Below are 21,006 nucleotides of genomic sequence, written 5' to 3'. Positions count from 1 at the left end.
TACATATGCACACACACACACACACACACACACACACACACACACACACACACACGCACACACACAAAACCACAACAAAACAAAAGCAAATTCAAGTCCAGCTAGCTACCCATGTTTCCCTGTTTGATGAAGGAGAACTGTGTGCTGTTCCGCTATTTACTGAGATTGGGTGTTCAGAAAACAATGGAGAAACGCTCGCAGGTTTGCTGTATCGCTTGTGAACTAAACGTCCGACTTGATCTCAGGGTCCTGTGAATACCACGTCTGTGTGATCAGAATAGGGCTCTTCAGATCAATTTCTTGTGAATAGACGCACTTTTCCAAATGTAGCTCAGCTTTTACCAGAACCCCCAAACCACTCGAGGAGACCACAACGATCCATGTTCCGCAGCATCCACCGGCACTTGTGTGTTCCCACGCAAGCTGCTTAAGTGCTCGCCCTTCTCCTCCCCTAACCCCCCCAGCCTCAGCCGCTATCGATCCTCTCTGCAGAACTGGTAGAGTCATCTTATTCAACCCTGTGAGAACTCCACTTCTCTTCCTGGGGTGAAGAAGGAAAGATCTGCAACAATTGAGAAGGCAAACTCTTTGTATGAAGAAAAATGACCCTCTCCCCGTGGGCAGATCTGAACTGGGCTGATTCAGATGGAATATTCTGGAAGCTGTAGCAGGAGGTTCTGGAAGTGATTACTGGTGCCCAGGTTCACTCTGAGGAGCACTTCCTCACCTGGGACCTGAAACAGCTTGCTTTGAGATCTTTGTCTCTGAGTTTCTTGTAAGGGGAACAAAAACAAAAACAAACAAACGCGGACAAATAAGCCCCAGTCTCACTGTGCTTCTGCCTGCAGACCGCTCCACAGAGCCCCAACCTAGGCTCCCGGCTAGGCTAGGAACGGGCAGCGGCCATCTTGCTTTCTCTGCAGCCTCTCTTCTGCTCCAAGCCTCCCAGCATCAATCTGTGGGGAGTACCTCAGTGCGGCTCTGTGTAGTCGTGGGACAGGGGACGAGGACAGTGCCCCAAGTGAGGAGGTGAAATGAAGGGTCGCTTCGAGAAGATGAAGCACGGGGCTGGGGAGGTGAATCAATGGTTAAGAGCACTTACTGATCTTACCGAGGACTCAGGCCTTGTTTCTGGCAACCACATGGCAGCTCATAACCATCTGTAACTCCGGCTTCAATGAATCCACTCCCTTCTTCTGACCTCCATGGTATTAGACAGGCACATGGTACACAGACAGACATATAGGCAGGCAAAAGCCACATAAAATAATAACAACAACAACAAAAGCGGAGACATGGGAAAATCCGCCCCCCCCCCACAACACAATTGAGAAAGAAGAAATATACAGACCAGAGAGTGGGCTCAGTATGCCAGGAGGAGGGCACAGATGAGGTATGCCTTCTGCTTTGAAATAGAAGGCGGCGAGGGAGTACCTGGCAGGCCCGTGCCAAGGTGTCCCTGAGAAATCACCATGCAATCGATCTGGTATAAAGGAGGTTTATTTGGGAGAAGGGAGGAGAATGAGGACCAGAGCAAAGGTAGAGACAGACAGGTTGTCTGTCATAGTTGTTGTGATGGGATGGGAGTAGAGTCACGAGGGTAGAGAACTCGGACAAGGAAGGACAGAGTGGGGACAGAGACCAGCCAGGAACATGTGGGGACACACAGAGAGAACTGGAGTGGCGAGCAGTCCTTTTATAGACACCTGCATCTGGCAGGTAATGGCGGCAGGCGATAAGTAAGCTAGAAGGAGCCTAGCGGGATTGCCTGTCAGCTAACGTGTTTCCCACACACAGTCATTAGCAAGGCCATGGAGAAGCCGTTCTCATGTGACCTTCTCAGCACTAGCCCAATCCCATTGCAAACCTCTTCCGGAGCTTCTGTCCCAGAATACAAACCTCCTTAGCACTGTTCCGCCTTCTGACAGAGTTCCACAGGACTGTAGAAGGCAGCTTTTAACCAACGCCTGGGGTGCTGCTGCCCACACTGGAAGGTAAATAGATACTCATCAGGGTTTACCTCAATGGTCTGAGCATCCCATCAGTTCTTAGATTTTCCCTGTGGTAACAGGCACTTAAGGAGGCAACAGATGAGCCAAGCAGATACATTCATTCTCTCTCCCTCCCCCCTCCCCCTCCCCCTCGCCGTCTCCCCTTCCTCCTCTCCCCCTCCATCTCCCCCTCTCCCCCCCCCATCGGTGTGAAGCTCACAGCAGTGTGAAGGCCCCCCGCTCTCCAGCAAGCCCTCCTGCTCTATGCTGAGTTGAGGCTTTTGCCTCCATCCTCCCCGACCCTAACTCACTCCAGCTTACATTTCACTCGATTTAGCAGAGCAGGTTACCTGACAGAAGCAGAGAACTCAGCAAATATTTCCTGAATGAATGACTGGCCACGACCCTGGCAAATGGGATCTAAGAACGGAGGAGGGAAATTCCCTGACACACTCAACATTAAAGTTCACCTTAATCTGTCATACAAGGGTTCATGTCTCACCTTTTAATTTCCAAGTGGGAGCGAAGGCTGAGCGCCTGCTCAGGCTCCCGTAACTGAGTTAAGTTCCAATACCACATACCTGAGGCAGAGATCCTTATCTTGTCTTACAGCTGAATAGACAGAAACTGAAAAGGGTTAAGGAACAGGCCCAGACTCCCATTGCTGGGAAGAGAGTTTACTTAGCTTGCAAGCTTGCTTTTCCCCCGTGCCTGGCTTTCCGAGCATCTTCTTGTGTCATTAACCTACCTTTCAGGGCTTCTTTACGGCAGCACTTTCCCACTCAGACTGCCGGGAGCTAGTCTGCTAAACGGAGTGAAATGTCTCTGGGAGTGAGCGAGGGTGGGGAGGATGCAAGCTCTCTGCTTTCTATTCCATACCCCGAGTTAGCCTGCATCTTTATTGATTTGGTTGCTCTTTTCAGGGGTTGCATGCAGGATCTTACTATGTAGCCCAGGCTGGCCGGAACTCACAATCTTGCTTCAGCTTCCCCAGTGGGAGGATGACAGATTCGTGCCACCACACCAGGCTGATGACATCTTAACAGGACTGTCGGCGTTGTACATACCCAGTAAAATTAGAAAGCACCAGTTTCAACCAAGAGTCCACAAACCTCGACCCACAAGCCAAATCCAATCCACCCCATACTTTTGAATGGTCTCAGAGATAGTAATGGCTTTTTGAATTTTAAATAGCTAGACATTTTCCGATAAAACAATACTCTTTGGTGACATGCAAAAATTACGTGGAATTCACACTCCCGTGTTAGTGGAGCATTTACGTGGAATTCACACTCCCATGTTAGTGGAGCATTATTCGAGCACATTCATTGATGAGCTCAGCAATTATCGGTGGTTGCGTTTGCACTACAAGGTCAGAACCAAGTCAACAACAAGGTGTCCAGCCACAAAGGGGTTTAGTGTCTGCTACACTGAGGTTTCTACAACTTTTCTATTCAGACCTTTTTTTTTTTTGAGAAACCTTTGCACATCATATATCAAACATTAATTGATAATAACCATAAAGTTTTTTAATGCTTCAGTGTGTGTGTGTGTGTGTGTCTGTGTGTGTGTGTCTGTGTGTGTGTGTCTGTGTGTGTGTGTGTACACGCGCGCGCACATGTCTGGAAGTACAGTATATGTGTGAGTGGACCCACAAGCCAGAGAGTGTGTCTGGTGGTCAGAGAATAACTTTGTGAAGTGGGCTGTCTCTATCTAACATAGGGACTTCTGGGGCTTGGACTCAGGTTGCCATGGTTACAGGGCATATACCTTTACCTTCTAGGCCATGTTGATGGCCTAAGCTATCTAGAATAATTCCTTGGTATACATATAATTTTGTCACCTATTAAAGTAAAAAATGTGCATACTAATGAGATGGAATATTTATTTTTACATGGATAATTATGTATTGGCTGAATACTTGATGTTGCAGAATGCAGAGTCTCTGGGTTGATCAATGTTTGTATTTTATCAGTACTGAGAATGCTCTCACATAAATATGTAGTGAAGAGTGACATGGGTACATTTGGGGGCATTTCAAAATTGTTGAAAATCTCTCTTAATCCCAAGCCACAAAGAGGTTTAGTGTCTGCTACATCAGGGTTTCTTTAGCTTTATTTCTTTCAACGTTTATTCAACACATCTTAAATAAAACTCAGAACAGCCACTCACACACAATTTTTAAAATCAAACATTGCAATACAAGCAATCTAGATATACGCTAACTTACGCAGTAAGGAATGAAAGTAGAAAAACACTGAGGTCTTTGTTTCCCATAGTTAACGCACTATGTTTCTATAAGAAAGAAAACTTTATGTGCAATAAAAATGCTACAATGGCAGGAAATAGTCTGGACTGAATAGTGCTGTTTCGGGCAGACCTTGCGGTATCTTGTGTGATGTCATGCACTACTGCGCAAATGCGTGCCTGTTGTGCGTTCAGAGGTTAAGTTACCCCAAAGGTTGCCCGGAAGTTGTTCCTCTACTTGGGTGAGCACTACCAAAAGTAACTTGGGTTCATTATGCACTTAACATTGAATTAATTTTTAATTGTTGCTCATTCAGAAAACCTTACTGTTGCCGAGCTACTTTTGAGCCCCACATTTAGTTACGCACAGTTAAGGCTCTGTGTGCTACCTTACAGAAAGTTTGCCATTCCCATCTTTACTCAGTCCTTTGCCATCCAGGGCTGTGTGGTTTACAGTGGCGCTTTGAAAGTGAACAGGGGCAGCTGGTATTTGCAAGGATAAAGGGAGAAAGCGCATCCCCTGGTATTCAGCAGAAGTCTGGATTTACCAGAAGCTCCAGAGGTAGAGGTAATCTGTGTAAGAGTGAGGGCCAGCATGTGGGACAGCAAGGAAGGGGGAAAACAAACTGAAGGAGAGAAAAATCAGGATAGCAGTATAGCAGCGTCTGGTGTCTTGCAGACAGTCCCTAGCTGCTGTGTGGCTGGCCCAAGTTAAGGATGAAAGGTCAGGTAGTGCTTTGGGCCTTGGCTTTCACATGGGAAGCATAGTTGCATTCATTTTGAGGTAACTGTGAGATGAGGGGTTGGATGTCCATGTAGTTAGAACAGACTGACCTTTTCCTGAGGTTTCCAAACTGTGAGTGTGAAAGGGCATTTTCATTCCCTAAAAAGAAATCCCGAGCCTGGGTTTTTCTCTTAACTTTTGTATGAGCATTAGCTGAGAGAGATAGACAGAGACAGAGATAGGGAGAGAACATCAGGAAGGCTTAGAGTAAGACTAAGGGCTCTAATCCAAATGAAATCCAAAGATCCAAAGCTTGTGACATCCTTTCTCTAATTATGAGAAGGTCTCAAGGGACAGGTGGCAAGATACGGAGGCTCAAGAATGGTGTCACCCTAGGCAAGTAGCACAAGACACAGGGATCTGTTGTTTCTGGACTTCCACCACCACTACAGTCTTATATTCACACACACACACACACAGAGAGAGAGAGAGAGAGAGAGAGAGAGAGAGAGAGAGAGAGAGAGAGAGAGAGACAGAGAGACAGAGAGACAGAGAGACAGAGAGACACAGAGACAGAGACAGAGACAGACAGAGAGACAGACAGAGAAACAGAAACACAGCGACAGAGACAGAGAGAGAGAAAGAAACACATGCATGCACCAGAATTAAAGGGGGCTTGGAGTCATGTAAAAGGATGATACCAGTCCCAAGGAATCTCTGAAAGCAAGATGCAGGAACAGCATATTTTCCACAGGTTACAAAAATTAAAACATCAGGTAGCACCAATACAAAGCACTGTTTGCTGCATCCCTAATTCAGTTCCTCATTTGGTAGAATATTCTAGAAGAAATGAATGCTTGTTCTTGCTGGCTGCGGGGGCTGCTGTGAAAGGCAATTGTCTCTCTCCTCTCTTAGTGTTTCCTGTTCACTGAAGGAAATCGTGCTGGAAGCAACCGCATTTGAGACCCAGCAAGGAACATCTGCCCTGGTTTGGCGTCACAGTGAGATATTAGCTCAGCTTTTGCACTCGGGCATCTTCCTGCTTATAACAAAAAAAAAAAAAAAAAAAAAAAAGGCATGCCAGGCTCTTTAAATTACCACTCAGGGCTTCTATTAAGTATTAGTGCACTCGAACAGATTTTCCAGCCCACCCAGGGATACAAGTGTGACCCTGAAAGACACTAAATCAAACAGTCAGATCCAAGAGAGGCTGAAGCTCCCTGCCCAGCCATTTTTCCAATCCCAGCAGCGGCTTCTGCATATGATATCATTTGTGTGGCGTCTCTACAAGAACCCTCTCTGCCCCCAACCTAGCCTCCACACACCCGTGCCTCCTCGGTACATCAGACACTTGCTCTGCTCCATCCCAGTGTGCATTTAAGGGCGTGGACATTGAGTGAATAGACATTTCTACCATGCAGTTAGCCTCCATGAAACCAGCCCTTGGGAGTAACAGTTCTGTTCATGCTTAAAACTTCAGTGCTACGGGACAGCTGCCCACACTGTATTGCACAGCTGTCTTGGGAATCTCTGTCACTAGGTAATAAGAAAATAATGGATTTTAGTACTTAGTATATGAATGGTAGGCTTATCAATGCATTTATTATTAAAATCATCTGTGAAGGCTTCCGAGGGATCCCATCAGTAATGAGTGACCATTAGGTCTTTAAAGAGGGAGAACTAACTCATGGTATTTTGCTTCAAAGAATCTGGCCTGTGGAACATGACACTAAATATTCATCTCTTTAAAAAGCTGCAAACGTCAGAGAAAGAACAAAGCTGTCAGACACTAGGAGGGCTTTGTGAGGAAGACATATTGGAACCCTGAGGTGAATCCGAGGAAGCAGACTCTCAGGCTTTGGCAATAAGTGATGACTGCTGCTTGTTAGTATCACAATACCAGAGGGGCAAGAAAGAGTATGGCATCCATGGTACCCTGACTTTGCCATGCTGCCCTGGCCAGCCTAGACTCACTGTGTAGGCCAAGTTGGCTTTGAAGTCAGAGATCTGCCCGCCTCTGCCTCCAGATTGCTGAAATGAAGGATCGCCACAAAGTTGACAGCCCAGACCGATTATAAATAAAACATGTATGTAATTAAGTCAGTATCACCATAAGGGGCAAATTGTAATACAGCCCTCTGGCAAAGTTGATGAACACAACCAGAGGTTGGGGGTGGGGTGGGGTGTCAAGATAGACAATCGGCACACAGGACTCAAACGAACCACTGAAGCTATTTTTTTTTTCATCTCTGTTAAATGGTCCAGGTAGGTATATTTTAAACTACAAGTCACAAAAATGTCCAATGAGTTGAGGCGTAAAGGTAAGAAGTTTGGGTTTGTTATTGTGTTACAAACCATGTCCGGAACTTACAGCTTGTAATAATGTGCACTTTGGTTCATGAATCTGCAATTTGGGAAGGGCTTAACCACTGGCTCTCAACCTTCCTAATGCTGGAACCCTTTAGTTCCTCATGTTGTGGTTAACCCCACCACCACCACCATGAAGTTATTTTGGTTGCTACTTCATAACTAATTTTGCTACCCTGGGTCATGGACATACCTAATATGTCAGCCCAAAGGGGTCGTGACCCACACGTTGAGAACCACTGGCTTAGAGGAAGCCATCTTGTCTGTTCCCCTTTGCATCCATGAGAGTACCTTGAAGACTGGGGATGGGCACCTTGTGCAGGCTGGCACACTCCAGTTTGGCATTTCTCACTGGGAAGCCTGAGATAGGTAACTGGGGTTCCTCTGTCACCGCTAGCCCTCTGTGGACCCCACATGGTTTCTCCGACTTTCAGCTTCTTATGTAGGATAATTCTAGCATGTCAGCTATAGGACCAGGACACATGTCAAAGCAAGAGGTAGAAACTGTATCACTTTGTAAGGCACAGGAGGGCTGGGATTCAGTCATCATCTCTCCTCCTGGGTTCTGTTTGCTAGAAGAAAATCAGGGAAGCTGGGTTCCAGAGAGGGGGGCTTAAGCTGTGACTTTTCATGGGAGAGGACCAAATAGTTTGTAGCAATATAATGAAGTTACAGGGTAGATTTGCTTCCTGTGTAAGACACAAAGGTGGAAGAGGTCCTGTGGCACCACGCGGGACTCCACGATACGGGGAGGGCAGTCTTCCATAATTACCTGTTTTCTGGCTTGGAGGAGGGGGTTGCTTTGTTTTATTTTAAGAAAAGTGTCTTGTTATGTAGCCCAGCTGGACCTGGAACTTGGGGTCCTCCTGCCTCAGTCTTTTAAGTGCTGGGATTCAGGCATAAGCTATCACACACAGTTTGCCTTACCAATTTATAGTCTCAAAGTTGCAGAAAGAGTAGAGTAACCGCACGTGTCATAGCTAGGTCAGACTAAACAGGTTGAGAGAAAAGTGCCAACAGCTTCCAGTCCTTTCCATCAGGAAATAAAGGGGCCCCCTAAGACCCATGCAGCAGAACTTGGCATCTGCTGGTTGGCCAGAATGCTATTGCGAAGTTACTCTTTGCTTCAGGAGAGACCGGAGCCAGAACGCTTAGCTTCCCCATTTGGTATCACGAAAGTCAGCAAACAGCTAAGGCACCTACTTCCGCCTCCCCAAAGTTCCACATGCTCCACACCCAGGTACATCAGACCCACACACTCAAAGGTTAAGTGGAACCTCCAAAAGTTGCTTATCTTCCTTGGCCCAGGTCAACCAAATGACCCAATATGGCCCGCAGATGAGACTGTGCCCCAGCTAATAAGGAAAATGTTTTCTGACCATGACAAGAGCTGGATTCGAAACTGGATGACCTCTTCGCCCAGTTTAAACAAAAAGCAGAACTGGCTTGCCACACATATGTGCCTTCCCACAAGACAGGGAGGGCGTGAAGCCAGACCATTGACTTAGGAGGAAATAGGTCACCTTGGTTTCAGTAAAAGTATTCTGGAGATGGGAAAAGGAAACATTACCCTGTAAACCTCGCCCAGATTTCCTACCTGAGCTTGGAGAGCTCTGTCTTTGGGGCTTACATTGATAGTTCACTGGTAAATGGAAACAGAAGATCCTGTGGGTTGGTGGATTTTGTGTAATCCGTTTACTGTGAGCATCCCAAGTTCAGCTTTAATGTTTTTAATCATAGCGGGCTTTTTTAAAGAAAAAAAATCATTTTATTTTATTTTCCTCCCACCCCCCCCCCAGTGTGAGAACACACAGTAGACCCAAGAACAAAGAAAGAACCACGCTCGAGTGGGCATTTTCTAAAGACTGATTCAGGCAAGTGCTGGGAGATGAGTCCGACAATGAAAGAGGAGATGGCTGAGTTTGCCGACCTGAGTGGCCAGGTGTGCAGTGAGAGCACAGAAATCAGAGTGAAAAAAGACCCCAGTGAGAGGCCAGGGCAAGCTCAAGCTAGGTCTTGCCTATCTGTTAGGGAAGAAATAACTCGTTAACGACGAGACAGGAGAAAAATAGGAACTAGTAAGTATGTTTCTTTAACATGAAAGACTTGTAACACGGGCGATTAAACAATTGATTACCAACGAAGCAGCTCGTGGTAAACAACCAAGCAAACGTCAAGGCCCTTGCAAGTACTCCCAGTGCTGGCTTAGCACAGGACAGAAAGTTATATAGGTCTTTATTCTAAACAATAGATTATTTGTTCTATCGCAAAATAGACTCTATAACAAAATCATAAAGCATATACAGTGGAAGTTACCACCTTTTTATTAGTATTATTATTTATAAGCCAATATTCTGCTTTCAATGTTTCCTTTCATCTGAGCATTTTAATGAAGAAGCAAAGAAAAGCTTATGGAGATCATGACCCCACATTTATAATTCAAAGGTATAATCAGTCTGGGATGACTTTTGATCTTCACAGACCATTACAAAAATAATATATTTGAACTTTTTAAATTAAAAATACCAGTTCACAGACCCATTTGAAGACACTTCAATTATTCCCAAGTCACCTAGCAATATTTTAACGTACAGAGACTATCATAGATTTACCTGTAGCTCTGAAAAACAGCTTCGTCTGAGCAGAAGCAGCAGTCCGCTCACATGTAGCATTTTATCAAACTGCTAACACCACTTGGAAACTCATACATCTTTTTGTACATGAAAGCATCTTTGAGGTAGAAAAAGTTTCATGTTCACTTCCAACAAGAGACTCCCACCGGGTTTCACATGGCAAGACAGGTGACCAGATAGAGAGTTGTCATCAAACACCAGGTTATTTTTCTTCTGCAGAGGCTAACACCAAGGGCTGTCCACACCAGGAGCACAAGTCTGAGACAGCAAGCATGCTTCTGGTAATTTGGTAAATTAGCTGGTCATCCCTCAGCTCCCCCATTTTTCTGCTACTGGTTTTGCCGGAAGTGAAACGGAACCACAAAATGATTCTCTTTGCTACATCGTACTCGACTTCCATAACGCTAGGTGGGTGAAGTAGAGGGAGCACACACGTCATTTACATCATTGAGCACTTGCCAAGGGCCCATTGCCAGCTCTCACGCTGCTGTCAGATATTCAGGTGCAGCCTTAGGAGCTAGCTGTCTGAGTTCACACCCCAGCTCATCCCCTACTGCAGAAGCATCCAACGGGTGGTTCCTCAGCCCCCTCAGCCTTACCTGCTTCCTCTACAGCAGCTGAGTATCACCACCATCGCTACCCCATTGCTACTGCTACTACCAACTCCACCTCCCAGTCACTTGGACTTTTCCCCACAGGTAGCGTGAAAAGAGACGGATACAAGTTGTGTTCGTGTTTATGCTATGGTAGCTGGACCTCAGAAGACACATATTTAGCTCAACATGGAATTCCTTAAGCCCAGAGTTGAGTAACAAGCATAGGTAACCAAACACATACACACACATATGGGGGGGGGGGGTGGATAAAGAGGAAACTGCTCTACCAGAATCATGGGGAGGGGCACACTGTACACAGGAACGGGATGTGGTTTTTTTGTTATGAGACATGAAGTTCACAATGGGGAGAGGTCATCCGAGGCTTCTAAGGAAGGTGGGGACTGGGTCATAGGAGGGCCCATGGTCATGGTGATGCAACTAGTTTCTTTCTGTAGATCAAATTTCATACTCCGGGTTCTATAAAGCCCTTTATAAAGGTGTGTGGTGAAGTGTTCCTCGGTAGGCCTGAGAATAATAGCTTCGTTGTGACTCGGGGTTTAGGACTATCTTAAACATCATCCTGTCTTAATGGTCTGCATGTACACATTTACGTACTGTGGGCTCTGTGAATTTCTGCATATAGAGTCTTGTGTATGTCCACTCAGCCTGAGAGATTTAAAGTAGATTGGGATTGTAGAACATCAGTGGGAGTGGGATTCCGGAAGAGAGTTGGCCAAACAACAGACTGGACAGTTCAGCTTAGGAGACTCTCTCGATTCAGCCACAGAGACGGCTTCTCAAAGAGCCCGGCTAGGAGCAGAGGTGAGGAGCTGACAGTCCAGCAGAGAGGTCACCAAGTGTCACTAATAAAAGGCAAAGTGAAAGAGACTATTCTCTAGACCGGCCCTTTGAGTTCTTGCATAGGTCAAAAGGATGAGAGAGTGACTCATTGCAGGGGGGTGGGGAGGGTGGGGTGGGGTCGGAAGAATCCAGGAAAACCTGATTCAGGGGAAGGACCTGGAGGTGGGAAAGATGAAGGACTTAATTTGGACCATGATAACACTGAGCATCCTTGGGACTCCCAAGAGAAATAAGAAGTAGAAATTAAGAAAGGACTCTTCAATCCTAGTCTAACCAGAGTCACATGACAAGTAAAATATCAAAATCAATTTAACATTCTATACCACATTACATTGATTTTAATGGTCACCTTACTATTAAGATTGTTATTTGATTCTATTTTAAAACTTGGACTTTTTTTTAAAAAAATTCCAAATTGAAATGAGCATACATTCATACATAGGCAGTACACTGCTTACCATAAATTATTTATATTCTCACCTTAAAAAGTGAATCTGCTGTAAAACTATCAGTTACTCAGACGCATTATAAGGAGTCTATGTAGATGAGTCCCTGTTAGCTTTAACTCTCAACCTCACTCAGTCCAAGACCCATCGAGAGGAGAGGCTACACTGAAATTACCTATCTCAGATGGACTGGTGAGCATGTCTGTGGAGGAGTGTCTTGATTGTTAATGGATAAATGAGGGCCCAGCCCACTGTGGGTGGCACAATCCCTTGGCTGGGTTTCTGAACTATAAACCAAGGCTGGTTTGAGTATAAGCCTGTCTGCAATCAAATGACATTCTCCATTACTGCTATACTTCTTAGCTATGAAATTAACTCCTTGGTTGAAGGCAGTGCTGTGCAAAATGGCAAGCAGGCTTGCCTGCCTTCAAGTTCCTCCCTCGGGTCCTTACCTTGACTTCCTTCAACGATGGACGGTAATCTGGAGCAACAAGCTAAACTAAATCTCCCCTCCCTCAAGCTGCTTTTTCTCAGGATGTTTATCACAACAACTAGAACAATGAGTTAACTTTAGTACATATTATTAAAAAAAAAAAAACCACCAAAACCACCCCTGTGTAAAACTACAGTGCTTTCTTCACATCTGTAAACTTCTTGGGAAAGAAAGAAAGAAAGAAAGAAAGAAAGAAAGAAAGAAAGAAAGAAAGAAAGAAAGAAAGAAAGAAAGAAAGAAAGAGAAAGAAAGACAGACATCTTTGAGAGCTTTGAGAATCCAAAACAGTTTCTGATCTAAGGAAGGTATATGTTAAAATTTTTACTGAGGTAATAAAATTAAAACAAGTCACAGTAATAAGCCCAAAATTGACAAGTTCCAAACAATATTCCCTTCCTAATATATGTCATATTCCCTCTTGGATTTTAACATGGCCACACCCTAATAACTTCCCGTGGTGATTACTATAAATTGTCCACGTGGCAGAATCTAGAAATGGCCAAGGAGACAAACATCTTGGTACATCATAAGGGAGTTTCTAGATTGGGTTCAGTGAAGTGGTTCTAGTCACTGTAAAAGCAACTTAAGAAAAGAAGGGCTTATTTTGGCCCAGAATTTGAAGGTACAGTTTATCATGACAGGGAAGGGACAGTGGCCAGAGCACGAGGAGCGGGTCACATGGCATCCACAATCGGGAAGCAGAGAGATGAACACTGGTGCTTGAAGTAGAAGCTTCCGGTCGTGTCATGTGATATAGACTCACATGGTGTTTTGCTGAGTCAAGACCTGTGGGAGGACATGTGATATTTGGAGAGAGTATAAATAGGACTCAACAGGGTGCCCGTATACCTAACCTTGCAACGCTTAGTTGGTCTCCTGTCTTCAGTGATCCTCACCGAGGGAGAGCTGGGTACGGCAGAGAACTCCTGGCATCGAGGCTGGTTCTGCTGGCTCCCTATCCTGGCACTACTGAACTGAACTGCTGGTAACCTGATAAATGGAGATTAGAATCACCCCCGAGGAACTACTAAGCAGGTCCCCTTGTCCTGTTTACCGTCTTTTCTCCCTGCCTTTGGGTGGTGGACTAGAAGGAGAGTCGAAGTGTTTGAGAACCCTTATTAAAGTAGGTTTTGAAAAATCTAAGTCGACAGGTGCTCCGCTTGCTTTTTAGGTCGCACGCTCGCTCGCACGCTCCCTTTAATTCAGCCCGGGCCCAGCCCACAGAACTGCGCTGCCTGCTTCCTATGTTTAGTCTGGGTCTCCTCACCGCAATAAACCTACTCTAGGAAGTTCCTTGCAGGCTATGCCCAGAGATAGATTCTATAGTGATTCTAAATCCTGTTGAGTTGACAGCGAAGACTAGCTATCACACTTCCTTACACTTCTCTTGCTACATGTGTGCGTGCGTGCGTGCGTGCCTGTGCGTGTGTCATCAGACATGAGAAAAGTAACGGTTACATATCCAAGCTCTTACCGTCACTTCTGCTCTCCCTCTAAAACAAGCTCTCTCTCGGTGTTTGTTTTCCCAACCTCACATGACTTTCCACGGGAATGTTCACCAGGAAGTTTAACTTGGCCTTGACGATATTGCCCATTGCCTGGATCCACACTGTCCACTCACCTCCTACTCTTGAAAGTGCCCTTATTGTGTCCCGTGGGCCACTGTATCCAACCAGACCTCAAGCTCCTTGATCTACAGTTACTCACACGTAGTTCTGGTCAGTGAGATTTTTACAATTCTGCTGGGAGTTTCTGGAATATTTTCCTGTAGGTTTAGATTTTTCAAAACTTACGTTAATACGGGTTCTTAAACGCTTTAACCTCCCTTCCAACAAACCACTCACCAGAGGTAGTAGAAAGGAAAGGTTAATAGGCCAAAGGGGGATGTGGACCTGTTTAGAAATAGTTCTCTGGGGTGATTCCACTCTTCATTGTCAGGATATTAGCAATTCAGTTCACTCTAATCAGCAGCAGTAGCACAATCCATTTAAAGATACTGTTCACAGATCTGTAATAGCAGTTTGATCCAGAAGAAACTGAGAGACAAGAAGCTGCTAGAATATCACGAGAGGGTCTTTGGTGTGTTTCAATGAAAAAGGCAAAGTGAACCAGAGCTAGAGAGTCATCAGCAAAGACCAGCGTCAGCAAAGACCAATGGAGACCAGCAATGAGGGGCAAGAACAATCCACTGTCCACTGGGTTATACTTATACACTTTTCAAACATCGCAGGTCCTCTCAAGCCTCCGCTCCAGCAAAACATCACACGCCCTCTTGCCAGGCAGCTTCCAGAAAAACTCCACATGTATGTTCTCAACAAAACCTCTTCCCACACGTCTGCTTCAACAAAACACCATTTCATAAGATAGTTTCCAGAAAACCATCACCCGACACAACTGAGGATCCAAAGAATCCAGAAATTTCCACTTCACTTCCCCCTCCCTTTTTAACCTATCACATCTTTAACCTTGGGTGCTGAGGCCACTGATGCCTAGGGCTGCTGCATCCAGATCACTTTGAAGAGGGTGAGGGGCAGAGGAAGAAGGGCCAAGGAGAAGAGGTCATGTGCCTGGGGTCTCGGCGCCATTCACAGACTGCCATCTTAGCTAATTCTATTCCTAGCTAATTCTATCTCTGGAGTGCTACTGTGTGCAGGTGACTCGATTAATTAAATAGCTGACTTGTTTAAGGTGTCGTCTGTTAAGTTTTGGTTCCCTACAGCTAAGCACAGTTGTCCAAGACACAATGTACAAAACAACAATTTTGATTTCCAAGATCAAAGAGCCTCTGATGACTGCCTGTTCTCCCTCCCTCAGACCTGTTCCTCTCTGGTTGCAGACATCGTATCAACTGCTTCCGCATCCATTCAGTAACACAGGGAAACGGGTCTCACCTTCAATGCCTTAATTTTGTCTCTACCTCTGAACCATGTTTCTACCTCAAATGTTTCTCCCCTCCATTCTATCATCTTGTCACCTAGACAACCCATCACAATAGCCTCTCAATGGCACCTTCCGACCCTAGTCACCATTGTTCCCTCCAACCAATCACAGAGAGAGAGAGAGAGAGAGAGAGAGAGAGAGAGAGAGAGAGAGAGAGAGAGAAATCAAGTGGAAATTCATACCAGGTCATACCACTTCCTTACCTGGGATTATGTCTCACCATGGCTATAAATGTCCACACAGCAAATCAGGAAGGTGAGGCAGGAAGATGGTGAATTTGAGGTCTTCCTGGGTTACATAGCAACACCCTGCTGAGACAAACAAGGGAAGGGAGCTTAAAGTGACTGTGTTCACCAACATGAGCATTTCCTACATACAGATTTACTGAAGCATGTTCCCCGATGAAGCATTAAAATTACCAGTTTTGTAGGACGTCATACAGGTGAAGGCAGGGACAAGATAGAACAAGGCCTGTCATTGGACAAGAAGGAAGGATGGGCGGGAGAAGCAGTAGAGAGAGCATGGAGACTGATGTTAAGATTCCTCTCTGCTCTTTTACAGGTTGTTATGAATGTTCTTAAGGGATGGATGTGTACAGGGCTTTGTATGTTTAGGTGGGTAATTATATATTATCAATGGGGTCAGAGGTTATTGTGTTGTGTGTTCCTTCATGTGGCGATTTAAGTTTAAGAGAGTATGTGGCAGCCGGAGACACTAGGCCACCATGGAATTGGGATGTATATTTCTGGCATGGTGGCAGCATGCCTTGGAAACTGGATGGGTAGAGAGATTGCTGCCAGGCACAGAGAGAAGCCATCAGCAGTGTGAAATGGGATGGAGCAGAGCAGGTGAGAGGCTTTGCTGACTGAGCTGAAGATACCTACCAGATATCTTGGGGTCACTATGGTGCTGGATCTAGTGTGGGGTAAAAGAAAGCCTTTATATAATTTTACAGCAACACAGTCTCACTAAATCTCAACATGCAAGTATGGCTCTATACCATATACTATGTGACAAGCTTGGAAATATGTCTAAGGCACTTCTCCTACATGAAGAAGTATTCCGGTTGTTACCAGGGGAAATAATTGTGTTGCGATTTATGTTGCAAGCATGAAATGTTACTTTTGCTTTAAAGAAATCTTGTTCCAATTGATCAGGCATTTGCTTGAAAATTTAAAAAAGGGAGTTTGTCAACAAAAAAATGGGGACTCATTCTTGTGAGTTTATTTCTTGCTGAGGTGTAGATAGTGAATGGAATTACCTAAGAGGGTCATTAATATAGTATGCCCTTTCTTTTTTTTTTTTTTGGTTCTTTTTTTCGGAGCTGGGGACCGAACCCAGGGCCTTGTGCTTCCTAGGTAAGCGCTCTACCACTGAGCTAAATCCCCAGCCCCTAGTATGCCCTTTCTAAATCAGTCCTATAATGCCAGATCTCCCACCTCCCACATACTTCAGCAAACCCAACATATCACGCCAGACCAAATGAAAATCTGTCTATAAGAATCTGGCAGCCATATATATGTTATGGTTGTGTAGCTTGGGGTTCTTATGGGGCTCCTAACAATGGGAGGGGGTGGAGGGGAGCTGTCTCTGACTCTTTTGTCAGCTGTTGGGACCCTTTTCCTCCTACTGGATTGCCTTGTGCAGCCTTAATATGAGGGGAGGTAGCTTGTAACTTGATTTGTCATGTGTGCTTGATACCCCTGGGAGGCCTGTCCCTTACAGAAGGGAAACAGAGGAAGACTGGATCTGAGGAAGGGGGAGGTGGGAGGAGGGGCTGGGAGAAGAGAGGGAGGGAAGGATAAAGAAAACAAAAAGAATCTGGCTACCACCTCAGCCACTCAGCAAAATTTGTAGGCAGAAATATAAAATAGAACAAGGCACACATTTCTTCTTGTCTTAATTTTTTTTAATCAAAAGTGTGTTGTTTGTTACAGCTAATGAATTTGCTGCTGCTTTAAGACAAGTTAATAATTGCTTCATAAACGTTTCTAGCGTGAGTAGATATAGCCCAAATAAGCAAAGGCTTTTTGGGAAACTCAGTAATTTCTCAGTAGATAAAGGAGGAGCAGAAATGATGGCTCAGAAGTGGAGAGCATTCGTGGCTCCTAGTAAAGGACCCAGGTTCAGAACCACATGGCAGCTTGCAAACATCTATAACTCCAGTTGAAGGGAACCTGACCTCCACAGGCACCAGGCACAAACATTGTGCACATACATTCGTGCTGGCCAAATACTCACACACATAAAGATAAGCAAGCCTTAAAAAAATAATAAAAAGAATATAGAAGTATCCCGAGACTAGAACCTGAATTAATAGTTACAATAGAATCATATAACAGAAATAAAGTAAATAATTGACACAGATTATATAAAATACGCAGAAATAAACACACACAGTAGTGATAACATCAGCGTCATCAGAACAAAATCAGAAAAAGATCTAGTTGCTAACTCGCCTGTCATCATAAGGAATGGATGATTTTCAAGAATTTTTAGCCATCAGAGAGAAGTGACAGATATGTGTGACTTTGGAAAGAGTCTCAGTCACTGGCCTAGACATATTGGTATAAAAAGCTCAAATACATTATTAAACTACACTGATATTTAAATAAGTGAACTCTGAAGCAAGGTAATTTATTGCACTAATATAATTTCTCGTCTGTTTTCCATCTTGAGATATGTTCTTCTCACTCTGGGAAAACTTAAGAATGAAACTCCTGCCTTTTGTTTCCAGGAGTCTAAAATAACAGTAGAAGCTAGTTCAGTCTGAGGGAAGGACACCTCTAGTACACAACAAGTTTTCCTCTGAGTCAACAGAAGAATCAGAATCCAAGGTCTCAGGTGTTCTCTTAAAGGACATTGTAATGCAATACATTGTCTCTAAGGACATTGTGATGTAATAATTGTCTCTAAGGACATTGTGATGTAATACATTGTCTCTGAGGACACAGCAGGGGCTCAGGGATGCTGGATGAAACATTAAGAGATGGAGAGATCCTGAGTCAGAAAAGCCTTTCCCAATGTGTGTGAGAACCTGACTTCAATCACCAGCACCTACATAAAAGCTGGATATTGTGACGAGTGCTGTGTACTGGTAATCTTAGTAATGGGGAGCAAAGACAGAGGATTCCGGGGGCTCACTGACCAACCAGCTCAGCCTCATCGACAGCAGGCTTCAGGCTCCAGCAATCCTATCTCAGTGAACAAGGTGGATGGCTCCTGAAGGGTAATACCAAGGTTGCCTTTGGTTTTCAATATGTATCCACACATCCACACATCCACACTTTTTTTTTTCTGAGACAAAGTTTCTCTGTGAAGCCCTAGCTGTCCTGGAACTCACTCTGTAGACCACACTGGCCTTGAATTCAGAGATTCACCCGCCTCTGCCTCCCTACTGCTGGGATTAAAGGCGTGTGCCACCACCTCCTGGCATTTTTTTTTTTAAGTAGAACATTAGCCCTGGCTTCCCCAACCGCAATAGTTCCCATATTCTAAAGATTAGCAAAAAGGCCAAAGATTGCCAATTAACCTGGAACTCACGTGGTCATCAAACTAATGGCTTCATGGATCTCTGACATTGCAGCTCTGCCTGGGAGCCCAAACATTGACACCACATGCAGGAGAGGTAGACGAATGACTCAAGTTGGGTTCCTTGAGAGCTCTGTGATATAGGTGAAGAAGAAGCTGAATCAATCATTTGCACACCAGCAGAAAAGTGTAAAAAGGACTTAGCACTGGGGAAAAAAAATGAGGTGCTGACACGGGCTAGGAATGGATGAGCCTCAAAGCCCTGCTAATGAAACATTAGTTACACAAGGTCACATAGTGTCCATGAGCAGGAGACCTCCCCAGTAGGCAAATCTATAGGCAGATCACAGATTTGAAGGGGCATGGAGCCAGGAGAAATGAGAGTCAACTGTTGGTGTTTTTGTTTTATCATTTTATTAGGTTCTTATCCCTTTACCCTCCCCCCTTGCAGCCCTATGCCACCCTAATTTCTGCTCACCCCCCAATACTAGGTAGGAGAGAAAGGTTAGAGGGGAAAGGGGATATAGACAGCTCTAGGCTACTTCCCGCTGATTAGGGTCTTTGGGTTCCTCGAGGCAAAACCAATCAATCTTTATCATCAGAATATCCAGCAATCCAGCAAACCAGCAGTAGCAAGTGACATAGCAGCAGGGGCAGCAGCAGCAGGGAGGGGCCACCTCCACAGGCCCTCAGGGTTCTCTCATTAATACCCTCTCTAGAATTTAACTATCTGCAGCCGACAGAAAGCATATGTGCCCATCCCTCCACCCACCCGGAGCACAAGACAATCATAGTTAACAGCTATGGACAAACTGAGGCAGCCTCATATTTCACACCTGGGATTGAAATAAAGCCATAACTGGATTTCTAAAGAAACCAAAATTCTCACTACAGTCAATAGTCTAGCAGTCTCACTACTGCTAGAAAATATTGGGGGTAAAGGTGGTGTGGGAATGTTCTAGACTTGATTACGGTGACAGCTGTACAATTCTTAAGTTACACTCCACATGACTGACGTGTATGACATGTGAACTTATCTCAGTAAAGCTATTACCAAAAAAATGTAGAGGCATTTTAAGCTCCTCCCCAATCTGAAGTGTATAGACATTCATACCGACCTTATGTGTATAAAGGCTTACAAAGTTATTCTAAGAGTGCATCAAGATAGACACTTCTAAAACCGCAGGCCACAACAACTAGGAACTCTGTAAAGAAGTCCGAGGCAAAAGCGATGTGGAAGATGAGGAGAGGCCACACACAGGTTCAGCATCCTGACGATGGGTGACAGGTGGCCTAGGCAAGAGCTCTGCACCCCTACAGAATGGCACACACCAGCAGAGCCCCATCTTGAGAAGCCCAAAGAAAGTGTCATCCAGGGTTATGGTGGGGGCAGGGCAACATGAAAGACCTCTACATGCTGCAAACCTCCACTCGGGGCTGGGAATTCAATGGCAGGGGTTCCATGCCCGTTGGATGACTGCAATGAAGGCTAGGGCTTCAGAGACACAGAATAGGTTCTCAAAAGGACCTACGGCAACTGCACAGGGATGAGATGAGCGTCAACAATTCATAGGTAATTTATTTCACTTATGAATCACAATGAGGTGGGGAATCCGGGTAATTTCTATGACAAGGGCTGCTTATCACTGAGAGCAATACTTCTATTTTTTTATTTCTGGTGCCTACACAAGAACCCCCACACACACACCAGCTATTTATTCCTTCTTTTGTAAAAGAGGAATTAAGTGAAAAAAAAGATTAAAAAAAAAAAACAACAATTCATGCAATAGGGGGTAGAGCCATGCTCTGCAGCGTCCTGGCGTCTCCTAGGTGGAACACTGACATTTGTTTAATCTAGAGCCAGGCCTGTTACATGTCTAGAAGACCAGCCCTCGGGAGGGGAGGCTGAGGTAGATGGGAGGGTTGGGAGTTTGGGGCTGTATCCTGAGACCCTGTCTTTATAACTCTGTAACAAATGGTGAGGGGGCGGTTGGCGGGGGTGGGGGGGGTGTTGGCCTACTATGTGAGTTGCCTGGAGGAATTTTTTAGCTAGTTATAGGCAAATAATTTACATGCAATCTTTAAAAAAAAATAAGGATGTTGCTTGTGAGATGGGAAAATATGTAAGGAGTGGGGACACCCCCAGGAAGCCCTCTAAACTAAGGCGTAGCTTGATG

At 45.0% G+C, this 21,006-nt stretch overlaps 1 long non-coding RNA gene across 2 annotated transcripts; it reads right to left on the bottom strand.

Moving 5' to 3' along the window:
• Positions 1–143: 143 nt before the first annotated feature.
• On the bottom strand, positions 144–15,319 carry LOC108351463 (uncharacterized). Of its 2 annotated transcripts, XR_015624691.1 has the most exons (8): positions 15,250–15,301; positions 2,740–3,039; positions 2,342–2,411; positions 1,900–1,987; positions 1,352–1,483; positions 1,103–1,196; positions 832–981; positions 482–562 (listed from the first exon to the last, which is right to left on the bottom strand). It is a non-coding gene; the product is annotated as an uncharacterized LOC108351463 (long non-coding RNA). The 2 variants fall into 2 exon arrangements; XR_015624692.1 differs by lacking the exon at positions 2,342–2,411 and having other exon boundaries at positions 144–562; positions 2,936–3,039; positions 15,250–15,319.
• Between the last annotated feature and the right edge of the window lie 5,687 nt (positions 15,320–21,006).

Source organism: Rattus norvegicus, chromosome 7, assembly GCF_021556685.1.
Source record: "Rattus norvegicus strain SHRSP/BbbUtx chromosome 7, alternate assembly SHRSP_T2T, whole genome shotgun sequence".
NCBI lineage: Eukaryota > Metazoa > Chordata > Mammalia > Rodentia > Muridae > Rattus > Rattus norvegicus.
Note: the sequence above shows the minus strand (reverse complement) of the source record. Positions and strands in the feature narration are given on the sequence as shown.